The sequence below is a fragment of the Nilaparvata lugens genome, chromosome Y, assembly GCF_014356525.2.
Source record: "Nilaparvata lugens isolate BPH chromosome Y, ASM1435652v1, whole genome shotgun sequence".
Taxonomy (NCBI): Eukaryota; Metazoa; Arthropoda; class Insecta; order Hemiptera; family Delphacidae; genus Nilaparvata; species Nilaparvata lugens.
Window position 1 is genome coordinate 8,195,350 of NC_052519.1, and position 18,010 is coordinate 8,213,359.

General features: G+C 34.3%; 1 long non-coding RNA gene across 1 annotated transcript; it reads right to left on the reverse strand.

Annotated features, from left to right (window-relative positions):
* Positions 1-13,786: 13,786 nt before the first annotated feature.
* LOC120355283 lies at positions 13,787-17,479 on the reverse strand. The gene is made up of 3 exons (XR_005573484.1): positions 17,366-17,479; positions 16,538-16,612; positions 13,787-14,175 (listed from the first exon to the last, which is right to left on the reverse strand). It is a non-coding gene; the product is annotated as an uncharacterized LOC120355283 (long non-coding RNA).
* Positions 17,480-18,010: the final 531 nt, after the last annotated feature.

Genomic DNA, 18,010 nt, shown 5'->3' on the forward strand with positions numbered 1-18,010 from the left:
GATCACACACACACACACACACACACACACACACACACACACACACACACACACACACACATACAATATAAACACACACACACACAACACACACACACACAAAGACCAACACCCACAAATCATGTCTTTGGACTCTAGAGACCTTCAAACGTATAAAAAACTAGAAATTAGGGTATCTAAATTTGTTTTGGAAAGCAATACTTTCCTTACCACTCTATCTCTATAGTAATAGGGCAAGGAAATTTAAAAAGATAATTTTAGATGATTATGGAAGGAATGTGCACAATTCCTTCCAATCAAAAAATTACATAGCAATATGTTCGACAAATATATTTTTGTGTGTGTGTGTTTGAAATGCTAGCTTAATGACAATGCCAGGATGACAGACTATTCTACGACTGTTAACAGACTCATGCGAGAGTTAGTAAAGAATTGTCAAATTAAAACCATTTAACGCAATATTTAAACACATTGAATCATTCCATTACGTAGGCCCGTTACTTCATCAACATATTTATCGAACAAAGCACAGATAGGTAACTAATTAAATAAAAAAAATACCAAAAACCACCGTTTTCAATTTTGATGAATTTGTGTTGATGAAGCTTATCAGTTTCGCTACTAGGTGGCGCTAGCGTCCTAAAGTAAGATTCACCTAATATCAGTATTGGTTGAATAAGACGCATTGGATAAAAAACCCATACATTATAAAAAATATTCTATCCATATTTAAATATTCAATCCCAAAGACCTTAAAGATTCTATCTCTTTTAGGTCTCTGTTCAATCCTATAATATTGAGGGTGCATTTTCTATTTACACTTTTTGTGTACCGTAGTTTAGAAGTTGATATTGTGGTAATTATTCATATTGAATGAAAAAGACTAAGAAATTGTCAAAAAACCACTGATTTATTGATAATTAGAAAGACCGGTTTCGGTTATTACACCATTGTCAATCTCTGATAAACCCTGATTTTATCTGATTTTAACCCTGATAAACTTTGATTTTTAAACAATGGTGTAATAACCGAGACCGGTCTTTCTAATTATCAATAAATCAGTGGTTTTTTGACAATTTCTTAGTCTTTTTCATTCAATATTTTCTATCTATATGTCTATATGTCACCGGATCTCGAGAACGGCTCTAAAGCCTGGTTTTCATTAGTAGAGTTAGTGGTAGAGTCCCCTAGCCAAGTACTAACTATCTTGTCAACTCTCCCAATGAAAGCGTTCATGGTAGAGTACTAGTTTTTTTTCTAATTAATAAAAACAATATAAGATTCTTGAAGTACCCTTTAATTTTCAAAAACTTTAAAATAGTTTAAATAGTTTAATAGTTTAAATAGTTGAGTTCAACTGAAAATAGTTTAAATATTTTAAAGTTTTTAAAAATGAAGGGTACTTCGAGATTTTTATATTGTTTTTATTTGTTAAAAAGTAGCCCAAGTGAGTAAAGTTTTTTTTTACTATTATTACTTTCCTCGCCCTATTACCATAGGTAATAAAGTATTAAGGTACCCTAATTTCAAGTTTTCTATACGTTTCAAGGTCCCCTGAGTCCAAAAACATTATTTTTGTGTGTGTGTGTGTGTGTGTGTGTGTGTGTGTGTGTGTGTGTGTGTGTGTGTGTGTGTGTGTGTGTGTGTGTGTGTGTGTGTGTGTGTTTATATTGTATGTGTGTATGTCTGTGAACACGATACCTAATCAACCGATTGACTTGACATTTTAAACGTAAGGTCTCCTTTAAACTTGACATTTTATACCATGAAGATTCGACGATAAGAAATTCAATAAAATTGAATTCAAAATGACGGAAAAAATGGCGGATAATTACTAAAAAACCATGTTTTTCACGGTTTTCTCGAAATAGCTCTAACAATTTTCTTCAAATTTATACCATGGATAGCTATTCATAAGCCCTATCAACTGACATGAGTCTCATTTCTGGGAAAATTGCAAGAGCTCCGTAATATTATTGAGAAAAATGGTGGATAATTACTAAAAAACCATGTTTTTCACGACTTCCTCAAAAATGAATGGCCGATTTTTTTCAAATTCAATCCCTGTATAGGTATTTATTAACTCTATCAACTGGCATGAGTCTCCTCTCTGGGAAACTTATGGTGGGGTCCACCTCATCCTTGAGAAATTGACTTTGGAACCTCCTTCTCGTGCATGAGCTAGGTAGGTAGAGCAGTTCATAAAAATCTGGTGTGGCGCACTCACACAACTTTCCTTGCTGTTATGAAAATGTATCACCTGACGCTAGTGTTCTCGCGCATCTCAAATCTACTATACAAAGATATGAGACAGCTGGTGATAGGACAATAACGCTGGAGACACACAAAGTCTGCTATCTCTTCATAGTAAATGATTTAATAGAACCAACAGTTACCAACAGTTTGCATTCTAATAATCACATTTTCTCGAATTTCAAGCTTATTTTCAATTTTGGGTGAAAATGTTACTGGACATCAATTACAGAGATTTTCATGCGCAATCTTTTCCACATGAAATTTTTTGTTTAAATTGTATATGAAGGCTGCTAATTGAGAATCCAAAATCAAACTTTGCATATATGGGGCGGAGGTCCTGAAATTTTTACAGATATAGGACTTGTTGCAGTTGATAGAGCTTATCAATGACTATTTCAGTATGAATTTGATCAGAATCGTTGGAGCCGTTTTCGAGAAAATCGCGAAAAACCCTGTTTTTGACAACATTTTCGCCATTTTAGCCGCCATCTTGGATTGCATTTGATCGAAATTGTTCGTGTCGAATCCTAGTGTGAGGACTATACGTTCCAAATTTCAAGTCATCACGTTAACTGGGAGATGAGATATAGTGTACACAGACGCACATACACTCATACACACACAACACACACACACACACACACACCACACACACACCACACACACACACCACACACACCACACACACACACACACACACACACCACACACACACACACACACACACACACACACACACACACACACCACACACACACACACACACACACACACACACACACACACATATACACACACACTAGAAATTTAGAAATTCGGGTACCTTAATTTTTTTCGGAAAGCAATACTTTCCTCACCTATGGTAATAGGGCAAGGAAAGTAAAAAGAACACATACACGAGATATTTCATCTGTAGAACAGCTGTTTTGACGACTTTTAAAAAAAATCATCGAATTTCACATTTTACACAAAGGAAAAAGTACTCGAAAACAATTATAAATACACATATTTTTTATACAGAAGTCTGATCGTAGTTTCAAATATGTTGCCGCTAATCGTCATTATGTTATTCCCCTGAATTATTCTCGTTTAAGAATGAGGCTTACAGTTCAATGAGCAAGGAAAGTTGTGTGAGTGTACCACACCAGATTTTTTGGGTATTGGGTATAGTACACAAAAACGTGTACTACTCACACAAAGAGAGAAAAGACGATTGTGTGTGTGTGTGTGTGTGTGTGTGTGGTGTGTGTGTGTGTGTGTGTGTGTGTGTGTGTGTGTGTGTGTGTGTATAGGTGCGTACAGACTTTCGCTCTGCTCCGCAACCGAACGTCACTCCAGCAGAGCGTTTGATGATCGACCGGGGAAGAACAGTGGTTCGACCGGGGAACGCGAGAAGATCTAACATCTTCCGTAACGTTCATGATGGGTGCGACTGCCGAGCGGAGGCGGAGCTACTGCTGTATGATGGAGGAACGAGGGCGGTACGAGGGAGGAGCGTGCTCGGTGCGGGTTGGATGCGCGAATATGTGTACGCAGCTTTAGAGTGTATGTGCGTCTGTGTACACGATATCTCATCTCCCAAATAACGGAATGACTTGAAATTTGAAACTTAAGGTCATTACAATATAAGGATCCGACACGAACAATTTCGATCTAATGCAATTCAAGATGGCGGCTAAAATGGTGAAAATGTTGTCAAAAACAGGGTTTTCGCGATTTTCTCGAAAACGGCTTCAACGATTCTGATTAAATATAATACCTAAAATAGTCATTGATGAGCTCTATCAACTGCCACAAGTCCCATATCTGTAAAAATTCCAGGAGCTCTGCCCATCTAATGCAAAGTTTGATTTTAGATTCATATACAATTTAAACAAAAAATTCCAAATGGAAATGATTGAGCATGAAAATCTCTACAATTAATGTTCAGTAACATTTTCTCCTAAAATTTAAAATAAGCTCGAAATTCGAGAAAATGTTATTATTTCAATTGCAAACTGTTGGCAACTGTTGATTCTATTAAATCATCCACTATGAAGAGATAGCAGACTTCGTGTGTCTCCAGCGTTATTGTCATATCACCAGCTGGCTTGGATCTTTGAATAGTAGACTTGAGATGCGCGTGAACACTAGCGTCAGGTGATAAATTTTCATAACGGCAAGGAAAGTAGTGTGAGTGCGCCACACCAGACTTTTTATTTAAAACTTAAAAACATTTCAACGACTAGTTTTGGCTTACTTTGGCCATTTTCAAGTTGAAATGTTTTAAAGTTTTAAAATGTTTCAAATAAAAAGGGTATTACATATGTTATATATTGTGTTTATTCCATCAAGTTTTCAATTTGTCAAGTTTCCAGTTTGTGATACTCAACTTGAGTAGTCATAGATAATAGTTATTTGTATATCTAGAGTGAAAAGTACGACTTTTTCTCCCTGAGGGAAAAAGTTTGAAGCCCGAGGCGAAGCCGAGGGCAACAATTTTCCTGAGGGAGAAAATAGTTATTTGTGCAACTAGTGCGCAAAGTGACAGTTTGCTGCACCGAAAGAAACGTTTACGCCCGAGCCGTAGGCGAGGGCGGAATGGTTTCTTGAGTGCAGCAGAGGAACTTTGCGCACGTATTTCACATTAAGTTTTTCCTACAGTTACCATTGAATATGAAAAGTGGGTAATTATGGGTAGAATTGCCTGAAATGCACCAAATGTTTTTCTGTGTAATTTTATTATTGATAAAAACCTTAATCCTAAAATCCTAAAGTCCTCGTTGTCCTTGGTTATAATTAATTGTTACAGATTGAATTATTGACTATCGATGTGTGTGACTATCGATATATCGAGTATGTGTAAAGGATCGATTCTCGAGCTTTTTTTTACTTTCACACTCTCGCTCGAGATGTAACCTAAACGAAAGTGTCATGTATTGCAGTTTTCTTTATGAATGATTAAACTAATATGTAAGCATAAAAGTATTTTATTCGTGTTCAACATTTTATAACAGGTTATGGGCCCAGTAAATTAGTAATCGAAGCTACGAGTGAATTTAGTAAAGTTATGAAGTTGAAAGTAAAAAAAGCGAAACGTGTTTAACCTAAATCGCGAATCGGTTTTATCGTGTTTGTTACATCAGTAAACTGTGTAATATCGTATTTTTAAAATGTCGGGTGTGAATATTACTGTGCCGTTATTAACCGGAACAAACTTTAATAATTGGAAGTTTAGAATTCGGTCACTTCTAGAGAAAGAGCAAATGGTTAGTGTATTGGACTGTGAAACACCAGATGACGACAAGAAGAAGGACTTTCTAGTGAAAGATGCGAAAGCAAAAGCAATTCTTATTCAAGGAGTAAGTGATAAACACCTGGATATCATAAAGGATTCGAAAACTGCAAAGGAAATGTTAGATGCTCTACAGTCGATTTTTGTAAGAACAAGTGCGTTTGGAAAACTCTCATTATGGAGAAAATTGATCAATCTGAAATGCAGTAATAAAGACTCTTTGGAAGATCACTTTCTAAAGTTTGATACCATCACACGTGAATTGGAGGATTTGGGATCGAAGATGGACGAATCAGATAAAGTATGTCATCTTTTACTTACACTAGGCAAGGAATATGAAACGGTGATTACAGCGCTAGAGACTCAACCAGATGTAAAATTTGATTTTGTAAAAGCCAGACTTTTGGACGAAGAGATTAAATTGAAATCAAAACAGACTTTTAAAAGTGGAAATGAAGTAAGCTTCAGTGCGTCTAATAGCGGAAATGGAAATAATAACTGTTGCTTTGGCTGTGGTGATAAAAATCACTTTATTGCTCAGTGTCCCAACAAGATGTTTCGTGGAAGAAGAGGTAATTTTAGTAGTAAATTTCGTGGTCGCGGTAGAAGAAATTTCAACAACAGAGGAGGAAAAACGATCTCAAATTATGCACAAGAAACTGATGAAACTGGAATTTCTTTTGTAGCCTGTAAAGACAAAAGCATTTATTGTAATGAAGAGTTTATTATCGATTCTGGTGCAAGCGATAATATGCTGAAAGAAAGTTTGAAAAATGATATGTTTGAAGTGAACAAAATTGACAAACCTGTGAATATATACGTTGCAAATGGTGAGATTATGAGAGCAACCGAAAAAGGCAAGTTAAAAATTGAGTGTCAAGAAAGAGTTATTGAGATAGAAGCGTTAATTGTTCCTGGACTGCAACATAACTTATTAGCATTAAATAAAATAGTTTCTAAAGGCTCAAATGTAACTTTCAATAAAGAATGCATGACAATTACCGGACTTAACTACAAAATTTATTGTGACTATGTGAAAGGGTTGTATGTGTTGAAGGCTAGTATTGTGAAGAATAATGAATCAAAATGCATGACTATTCAATCTACTGGTGTGGAAAAAGTTAAAGTGGAAAATCTGTGGCATCGTCGTTTAGGACATTTGAACAATGAAAGTTTGCGTCAGCTAGGACTCCCATTCAAAATTGAAATGTGTGAGGTGTGTATTGAAGCAAAATCTACTCGACAACCGTTTTATGAGAAAAATAAATCAACAAAAGGAATTGGTGAATTGATTCATTCCGATATTTCTGGACCGATAGATAAATCCTGCAACACAAAATGGTGAGAAATACTTTCAGGTAATTATAGATGATCATTCAAGTTTCGTAGTAGTTCGCCTTTTGAAAACTAAAAATGAGGCAAAAAATAATTTGATTGAATATGTAACTGAATTGGAACGACAACATGGAGTTTTTGTGAAAAGAATAAGAATGGCTAATGGTGGCGAATTTACTTCAACTGTATTCAAACGTTATGCAACATCTAAAGGAATAAAATTGGAATATACAATGAGTTATAGTTCTCAAAGTAATGGTAAATCTGAACGAATGAACCGGACATTGATGAACATGACTAGAACAAAATTGATTGAATCAGGTGTGCCGAAATTTTTGTGGGGTGAAGCAATAAGATGTAGTGCTTATGAACTGAATAGAAGTCCATCTTCATCATTGAAAAGGGGTGAAACGCCTTCACTTCTCTATAATGGAAGACAAGATATTTCAAAATTGAGAATTTTTGGATGTAGAGCCTGGTACACAGTATTGCCTAAATCAAACAAATTAGATTCAAGAGCGAAACCTGCAGTCATGATAGGGTATTGTGGAGGTGGATACAGACTTTGGCTGCCACAAGAGAGCAAAGTAATCAGATCAAGAGATGTAAGATTTGATGAGAGTAAATTTGAGTATAAAGAAAAATGTGGTTTGAGAAAAATTGATGAAACTAGTGACAACCAACATGAACATGAATTAGTCAAAGATGAAGAAAAACAAAACGAAACTATACAAAATCAAGAAGATGACAACGTACAAAATCAAGAAGATGACAACGTACAGAATCAAGAAGAAGAAGAAATCTCTACAAGATCTGGCAGAATAATCAAAAAACCAAATTATCTTCACGACTATGAGTTATATTCTGCATTCTGTTTCCTGACACAGACAACTGAACCCAGTACTTATGAAGAAGCAGTAAAATGTCCTGATTGGAACAAAGCTATCAACAGTGAACTGGACTCTCATAAATCATTCGGTACGTGGTCTGCAGCCCAACTACCTGAAGGAAAAGTCGCCATTGATACCAAGTGGGTATTCAGATTGAAGGAAGACGGCACCAAGAAGGCACGACTGGTTGCCAGGGGTTTTCAGCAGAAGGAAGAAGAATCTACCAGGTACCTGTATGCTCCAGTGTGCAGAATGACAACTTTGAGAGTGCTCCTGTCTCAAGCTGTTAAAAACGACTGGACACTAAGGCAAGTAGACGTTCCAACTGCTTTTCTAAACGGTAATCTAAATGAGGAAGTGTACATTAAAAAACCAAAGGGACTTGACTGTTCTAGTGAAATATTAAAACTGAATCGTGCATTATATGGTTTGAAAAGTGCTCCAAGGTGTTGGAACGAGACATTTAATGAGGTAATGTTGAAAAATGGGTTCAAGAGATCACAACATGATTATTGTTTGTATTATTCCAATGAAGTCTATTTATTACTATTTGTAGATGATGCTTTAATTACGGGAAAATCAGAAAGGGTAGAGAAGTTGATTTCTGTCTTGTATGATAATTTTAAGATTAAAGAATTGGGGGAAGCTAACAATTTCTTGGGTATGAATTTTTGTAGGACAAATGATAGTTTAATTCTAGAACAAAACAAGATAATTGAAAAGTTGATGAATGAATTTAATATGCAAAATTGCCGAAGTGTAACTACACCAATGGAGGTAGGTTTTAAAATTGATGAGTCTCTAGATATCATTGATGTACCATACAGGCGACTGGTATGTAGCCTAATGTATATCTCGGTAATGACAAGACCTGATTTATCATATTCTGTGGGTTTATTGAGTAGGGTGTTGGACAAACCAACAACTCAAACATGGCAAGCAGCCAAAAGAGTATTAAAATATTTAATTTGTACAAAAAACATGGGATTTGAATTTAAGAAGGGAGACATGAAAATAACTTGTTATTCAGACGCAGATTGGGCAGGTGAAAATATTTCGAGAAAAAGTGTTAGTGGATTTGTAGCTTTTGACGATTTAAATCCTATTGCATGGTTTTCTAAGAAACAGACTAGCGTAGCCTTGTCCACTATGGAGGCTGAGTATTGTGCAGCCTCAGCTGCAGCACAAGAGCTAATCAATGTAAAGGGAGTGTTATCTGAATTCAATAAGTCTTACGATAAAAAATGTATAATTAAGGTTGACAACTGTAGCGCTATTTCTTTGATAAGAACTTTTGAAAACTCTAAGCGCGCAAAACATATAGACATTAAGATGCATTTCATAAAAGAATTATATGAGAAAGAAGTAATTGATGTTGAATACGTGGACTCAAATAATAATGCAGCAGATATTCTACCTTTGTGCAAGGATAGATTTGTCAAGCTCAGGAATATCGTATTGAATGGACTTTGAATCATGACTGTTGTGCATAATGAAGTATTTTTTTCAGTAATCATGATTGTAATAGGGTATATTGATTTCTAGCTTTTTGCTTTTTTCTAGTGTTTTCGATTGCTAGTTTATTATAAATTTGATTTTCGATGTAATAGCCTACTATAATACTGATGACTGATGTATTGATTTTGGTTATGTCTGTTTTTGTTTGTGTTGATAAACTATCAATCGAGGGGGAGTGTTACAGATTGAATTATTGACTATCGATGTGTGTGACTATCGATATATCGAGTATGTGTAAAGGATCGATTCTCGAGCTTTTTTTTACTTTCACACTCTCGCTCGAGATGTAACCTAAACGAAAGTGTCATGTATTGCAGTTTTCTTTATGAATGATTAAACTAATATGTAAGCATAAAAGTATTTTATTCGTGTTCAACAACATTTTATAACAATAATATATAATGAATAATAATTAGCGCGTTGTGCTTGGTTGCACCTCTGCTCACTATAGCAGCCACAGCAGTCACTGTTACCAACTTCAATTTGATTTTGCTGCACTGTTGCTCCATATAACCTACTAAGTATTTTGCGTTACCATGTTGCAAATCTGGAGTGCAGAAAAATTTTTCCCGCACTAGAGCGGAAAAGTGATTCTTTGCGTTCCATTGCTGCACTGATTACAGAACGCAAAGAATCACTTTTCCGCTCTAGTGCGGGAAAAATTTTTCTGCACTCCAGATTTGCAACATGGCAACGCAAAATACTTGGTAGGTTATATGGAGCAACAGTGCAGCAAAATCAAAATGAAGTTGGTAACAGTGACTGCTATAGTGAGCCAATTTACCTAACCATAAAAGTGGAATTTGGAATGTTTACCTGATAAGCTGAACTTGGAATGCTGACAACATGGCCAGCTTGATTTGTTTTGTAATTTCAAATGATATATATTTATATTTTATAATGAAACATTGTTCAAATCAATCATTGATGAGTCTATTCAGATTGAAAAAACATTCATTAGAAGTTTCTATGCTGACTGAGTTCATAGATATAATAGCCTTTCTATTCTCCTGTGACAGCTAACCATCAATTTAATATAATAATAATATGCTAACTTATTGGAATTAATGTAATGTATCATGGTGGAATTGAAGATTACCGTATATATTGTATATGAATGAGGAAAAAAAAAATTGAGATTTTGCAAAAAATAAATTAGAAATACAGGCCTAGGCATACCCAAAGTGACTAAAAAATAACGACAATGCCTATTCTGTGGAAAATACTGTTTTTTGAAATGATTTCAAAGTATTATAGCTATTATTTGTTTCAGATTAGAATTATTATAGCAAGCCTTGTGTCACACCTGACAATTAAAACAATGCTTGTATAGCTTCTATCAAAATAGTGACACTTAATTTTCCATTACCGTACCTACCTTTTTTTTTGATTCCATTACAAATTTATTTTTTGGTACCTACCTGCGCATTTGTCTCAGTAGCCCGAATGAATTGTTGACATGTTCAAACTTTTGAAGCTAGTGGAATTCTACTAGCCAGCTATATATTGTTGATAGTTGTTACTATTTCGCTCGCAGCCAATGGAATAGCCAGGTGCGACATAGGGTAGTTAAAAATGAAGAGTATACTCAAGTACAATATAATTTTATGGATAAGGATAAATGCTGAAGCTGCTGCATTTACACCAAAGTAGTCAACAAGAAAATTTGTCCACAAATAGTTTTCTTTATAAAGTTACTGTTCTTTTGTAGAGCAACAGAATAGAGAACTTGTTGCCAAAGAATTGGTCTAATAGCGATTGCGTGGACTTGTAGAGGTAGAAGACTTTGTTCACAACTTTTTCAGTGTTTCTGATATTGGTTGGGAAACGAAACTTTTTGTTTAAAACAAGGATTTCTAGAAACTGCCTCAATTTGTTGAGAACTCAGTTAGTTGACAACTCTGGTGTGAATGTGGCCTAACTTTAACAGCAAATTAAACAACTTAATTATGGAGTAATTCTAGTTTATTGCAGAAAAGCTACATAACCGACATGAATTTTGCATTTAGTAGTGAGGCATCTGATCATAACTAGTTTATTGGAAACCAAATTAATAGTAGAAAAAGTTATAACAGCTTATTTCGATTCAGTAAAGAATGACCATCATGCTATCATGCCTCTTTATGCATAGCCAACCATGATATTAGTTTTTTGCAATAATTTACATCAAAACACATTGAAAATTCACATCTTTGACAACCTCGGCAATATATTGATTTCTTGTGTATTAGAAAATTGGTGAAATATTGAAAAATTATACTATGAGGGAAGCTTTTTACTTTCCTTGCCCTACTACCATAAGGTAAGGAAAGTATTGCTTTCCAAAAAAAATTAAGGTACCCCAATTTCAAGTTTTCTATACGTTTCAAGGTCCCCTGAGTCCAAAAACATGATTTTTGGGTATTGGTCTGTGTGTGTGTATGTGTGTGTGTGTTTGTATGTGTGTATGTGTGTGTGTATGTCTGTGAACACGATAACTCCATTCCTAATTAACCGATCGACTTGAAATTTTTAGCTTAAGGTCCCTATACCATGAGGACCCGACAATAAGAAATTCAATAAAATTCAATCCAAGATGGCGGAAAAAATGGCGGATAACTACTAAAAAACCATGTTTTTCACGTTTTGCTCTAACGATTTTCTTCAAATTTATATCATGGATAGCTATTCATAAGCCCTATCAACAAGCATAAGTCTCATTTCTGGGAAAATTTCAGGAGCTCCGTAATATTCTTGAGAAAAATGGCGGAAAATGACTAAAAAACCATTTTTTTCACGGTTTTCTCGAAAACGGCTCCAACGATTTTCTTCAAATTCATACCATGGATAGCTATTCATTCATAAGCCCTATCAACTGGCATAAGTTTCATTTCTGGGAAAATTTCAGGAGCTCCGTAATATTCTTGAGAAAAATGGCGGATAATTACTAAAAAACCATGTTTTCACGATTTTTCCAAAATAACTTGACCGATTTTTTTCAAATTCATACTCTGTATAGTTATTTATCAGCTCTATTAACTGGCATGAGTCTCCTTTCTGGGAAACTAATGGGGGGTCCACCCCATCCTTGAGAAATGGACTTTGTAACCTCCTTCTCGTGCATGAGGTAGGTAGGTAGAGCAGTTCATAAAAAGAACACATAGTCGAGATATTTCATCTGTAGAACAGCTGTTTTGACGACTTTAAAAAAATGACGACTAAAAAATCATTGAATTTCACAATTTACACAAAGGAAAAAGTACTCTGAAAACAATTATATATACACTTATACAAAAGTCTGATCGTAGTTTCGAATATGAGCAAGGAAAGTTGTGTGAGTGTACCACACCAGATTTTTAATTAATGTGATATCAAAATTAACTAGATGATATACAGTGCAGTCAAGGAAAGGTTATAGAGGGGGAAAATTTGGAAGACAATTTTTGGCCCCGCAGTTCTGTTTAGGGTGGTAAGGGGGTAAACATATCAAAAGTCCCCCCCAACCCCTTGTGCTAAGGGGTGGGGGTGATTCAAAGGTAACATTTTTTTGTTTTTCACATAAATAACTCAAAATAAACTTTGTATCTGATGTGTTTGGTATGAGAGACTTCAAGTGGACTGTATACTAAGTTGAATGAAATGTATGTTGAATAATAAATATGATTAATAGATGGCTGATGTTGTTCATCAATACCTTTACCCAAACTCACATAAAACTTATGAGTAAAACTACTAAATACCTGGTAGCAAGGTAGACGCCAAGAAATTGTAAGATAATGTAACAATAACAAATTATTGCATTTATTGATATAAGTGGCACTTTACAAATGGCCTTAAAAGCTATGATGACTGCACTAAGTAGGAAAAAGGATGTTCAATGAAAATCAAAAATAACAAATAGTAAATTTGAATGAGCAGTAAAAAAGGAATTGTCAATATTGATTCAAGTTGGTTACAACAATACAAAGTATTCATATAATAGTTGTGTGATGTAACAAATGATCAAAAATGATATTGCAATGTAGCAACCTTTTCAATATTGCAACTAGTGTCAACTCAGTGGTTCCAAACCTTCAACAGAGGGGATAAAGATGTGCATTTTTGCCATGTTAATCTACTAACTAGTCAAAATTGTGTCACATCAATTGCTGCAACATCAAAAATTGTGTCACAGACAACCGCTTAAAATTTCAATGCCAAATGAATAATTGTTGTTGCACCATTGGAAATTTCATCCCCTACATTAAAGTTGCTATAACAATGGAACAGAAACTTTGAATAGTGAAATAATACACCATTTCAAAGAGAATTTAATGCTCTACAAACCTACGATAAGCATTGATTTTTACGTTGCATTGTTGGAGAGTTATAAGCCCTGAAAGAGGCTCTATGAGCTCATAATCTGCATTGATTTTTCCCATCAATTTTTAAAAAGTTATAAGAGTAGAAATAGAAAAAAACTGGAGGCGAACGTGTTTATTTCAAAAATGTCACACATTTAAGAGCGGATATCTCGAAAACTAGAGAAGTTGTGAGATGAATATTGTAGGAAATTATATAAGCTTTACTTTTGTATGTAACAGTTATGTCCGTAAGATACATAGTTTTCGAGTTATATGCGAGAAACCAAAAATGGTACCTTTGAACCACCCCATCCCCTTAGCACAAGGGGTAGGGGTGGGAATATTTTTACCTCCTTAATACCCAAAACAAAATTGCGGGGTCAAATATAGTCTTCCAAACTTTTCTCACTATACCCTCTTTTGAGCATTCATTGCCTGGACTATATAATAATAAAGTTATGATGTTGGATGCTTTGTTGCTATTGTTAGATGCAGAATGGAAACTGGGTAACACACACGATGTCTTTTGATGTTCACGCTTTCTATCCGTCCATCTACACTGTGTAATATGTTTTGATGTCTGAAAGAGAAAAAAAACAAACGAATTATTGATTGATCGAATGATAAAAAATGAGTTGATGGAGTTTGAAAATAACATTTAAAATGTTCAAGTTGTAGCGATAGGTAGGAGTGGTAGAATAAATATGTTGTAATATACTTCTACTTACAGTTCACTAAGCATAAGACCCAATTCACACCAGAGTGGCGTAATATACTTCTACTTACAGTTCACTAAGCATCACACCAGAGTGGCGTAGAGGATTCTCACACCTCTACAAATATAGAAATATGGTCCAATGGAAACAGAATGGACTTGGTGATAAATCTCTTCTGTTTGTATTGGACTATATTATGGGCGTTTTGCGCTAAGACTGATTTGCTTGAGCAAAGTGAGGTAGGAACATGGTGTAGTGAGTAGACGGGGAGATTTCCAGGGTAGTTAGTGCTGATTTTTGAGGGTAATAATGTAAGTCGGGAATATTTCCATTGGGAAGAAACTTATGATTGGGTAATATTTCTCTGCCCAAGAAACCATGGGAATAAATTGCATTAAAATAGTTTATATTATTTATCAATTTCAATCACATTTGACAATCATAATCAATAAATCATCCATTCAAAAAAGCAGTGTAGATAGCTCACAAGTTACAACAATTTTCTATATAATTTGGCTAGCCTTTACGTTGAGTGAACCAGTGATAACCTATATCGATGAATTAAGCTGGGTTAGTTAGATAGTATTAATTAAATACTATTGATTTTACTGATTCAATTAAAGCAAAGCGTCCCCTTCTTTATCCTTTATCATAATAAGTATATCATGAAAATGATAGGGAGAGGAAAAATAAGGTAACCCTGTGCTGTTCCTCTCCCAAATTTGGATAAAGTTACACATAGTCCGAAATATGTCAAGTAGTTCTTCACTTCACAAAATTCTCAGCCCTAAAATATTTTCAAATTTAGATGCTTCAAAACCAAGCCTTCGTAGAAAGAATATTACACATCATCATCACAAAAAATGAAATATTCACATACTACAGTAATGAAATTTTGAAGGAGCGAACATTCTAGTATGTACTTTATTATTTTATTTTTGGGTATAAATTATTGTGAGCTTCTTTTCAAGTAATAGATGATTTATCATAGTTAAATTTCTTGAGCAATACAAGACGAAGTAAACCCAAATTTCAACTTCTTGAGCAATTCAAGACGAAGTAAACCCAATATTTTGATGACTAAAATTACTTGACTGTTAGGAATATGAGTATAACAGATTTAATTTACAAGACATCAAATGGGAGTAGCATCATAATAGTGGTACCGTATACAATAATCAAGGATGTGCACCACGCTTTTTGATTCTTATTACTGGCAAATTATCAAAGTATTACGAATTGTATACTATCAATTTATTTAGATTTGACTAATTTCAAGAAAAAACTTTTATCATTTTTACTTTTTGATATATTGGGCGCTTTGAAAGCGCCAAAAGCTCAAATCTTGGGGCAGATCCATTACATCATATAAATGATAGCAAATAAATTCATACAATTTTGAGGATGGATCTTTCCCAATATTTGAACGTTATGCGCTTTTAAAGCGCCTAATATGAAAACGAAAAAATGATGAAAATATTTTTTCCTTGGGAATATGATCTATTCAAGTATCTTGATAGAATTCAAATCAAAATACCTTCGAAATGGAGCCAATAATAAGTTTCCAAAAGCGTGGCGCGGAGCCTTAAATTATTAGAAAATGAATGCTTATTCCTCCACAAACTTATCAAGAAGTGATAAATATTAATTTATTTTTATTCCAATCATTATTATTAATAATTATCATAAATAATTATTTATTCTAATAATTTCAATATAACTTGTTTATATGATTATCAATAAGTTTAGTTGAAAAAGGCGTTTTCTTAGTTTTCATACAAAATAATCATAAACTCCCGGGCATTTATAAATTTTGGGAATCAACTCCCTGGGAATAAATAATGTTTCTGATCTTGAATTTCAGGGAATTTTGCATCATAAGTTGAGAGATGTTTGATTTGAAATTGAGTTCTTAGTCAATTACCAACTCAATTTAAAATCATACACCCTCTTGAACATAATCACTGACAAAACAATTTATAGGTTTAATGGTCGAGTTAGATTTAATAAGTGGTGTCCAAGATTCAATAGTCCATTAGATTTAATAAATGGCCTAGAAACTGGGCATACGAGTAATATAATCTGACAGTTTCAAATTGGCAGGCAAGTGAAACAAGTTTGAATGTTCTTGTTTGGGGATAAGACTCGTTTAATGGATTCTAGATAATTCCGAATAATAATTATTGTTCATCTCTAAGACCAATGATCAAGTAACGCATTACTCACCGTCGAATGATTTTGTGTCTTCATGAACAGGCCTCTCTACACTGACATGGGGGTAGATTACAGACTGCATGTTTTCTAAAAAATAAGAAAGTGTTGGATATGAATGGGAAGAAAGAAAACTAAAATTGTAAACAAGTTAAGAGTTTAAGCTAGGGACTTGCTCCATTCAGGATGGATTAGAACCTTATGCCACAAACCTCCTGCAATCATTATTTTTTTTCCTGAGGAATAAAACATAATTAATTATTTCAAACAAGAATACAAAGTTGATATTACATCAGATATCCTTATAGTAGACAGAGAATCGGAAACTCTGTTCTTCTATCTCTCTCCACTGTTATTATAACGGTGATAAAAGCATATTATATTATAATATAGTAATATTTGTAAAGTGTCTATATGTAGACAAGTATGTACAATTAAAGTGCATTGAAAACTTGTGAGTCTATAAAGATCTAGATAGATAACAATAATTTTTACAGACGCCATTTAGTAAAAATTCTAACACAAAATAAATTTTTAATGTCAAATGCATTATAAGAATATTTACATGCAATTTAAAACGCATAAGAATATTTACATGCAATTTAAAATGCATTATAAGAATATGCAATTTACAGGGCTACGGCATATCTTCCAGTATCAATGATTGTTGGTTTTACAAAAAGTTAGGCTACTGGTTACGGGAATGAATAATTATTGATAATCCTGAAAAGCTAACTATATCATAACATAATAATAAGGCAAAAAATTCATTATTTTTTGAATAATAAATTGGACCTGTTTATTTTGAAAAGTTTGATTTTCAATCAAATTTGTTTGTCTTACCTGGAACCTGGTACAGTACAGTGAAGAATAACATCAATCTTCATCATTATTTTATGTTATCATACAGCTATATAGTCTAGCTCAAATCGATTTTGGAAAATAATTTTATTTTGAAACTTTGGCTTTTGTAACTAAAATATTTATATAACTTGCAAACTAATAATTATTGATTATAAGTAAACACAACCATTATTTTCCGCTAAAATTACAACATAACCTACAAAGAATAAAAACATGGCTTGTAACTCTCGTAGTTCACAAAACGCCCACTGGAGCGCTGTCAGCATTCCAAGTTCACTGTGAAGGTCGGCCGCCATCTTGGTAAACATTTCAAATTCCACTTCTATCGTTAAGATGACTCATAGTGAGCAGAGGTGCAACAAAGCACAACACGCAAATTATTACATTAGATATTATAACCAAGGACAACGAGGGCTTTAGGATTTTAGGATTAAGGTTTTTATCAGTAGTATAAAAAGGCAGGTCCTGGGACACAAGTGTCCCAGAACCGGCCTTTACCTCAAGGTCATCCAGGTCAACCACCCCAACCTCAAGGTCATCCAGGTCAACCACCCCAACCTCAAGGTCATCCAGGTCAACCACCCTAACCTAAAGGTCATCCAGGTCAACCACCCCCAACCTCTG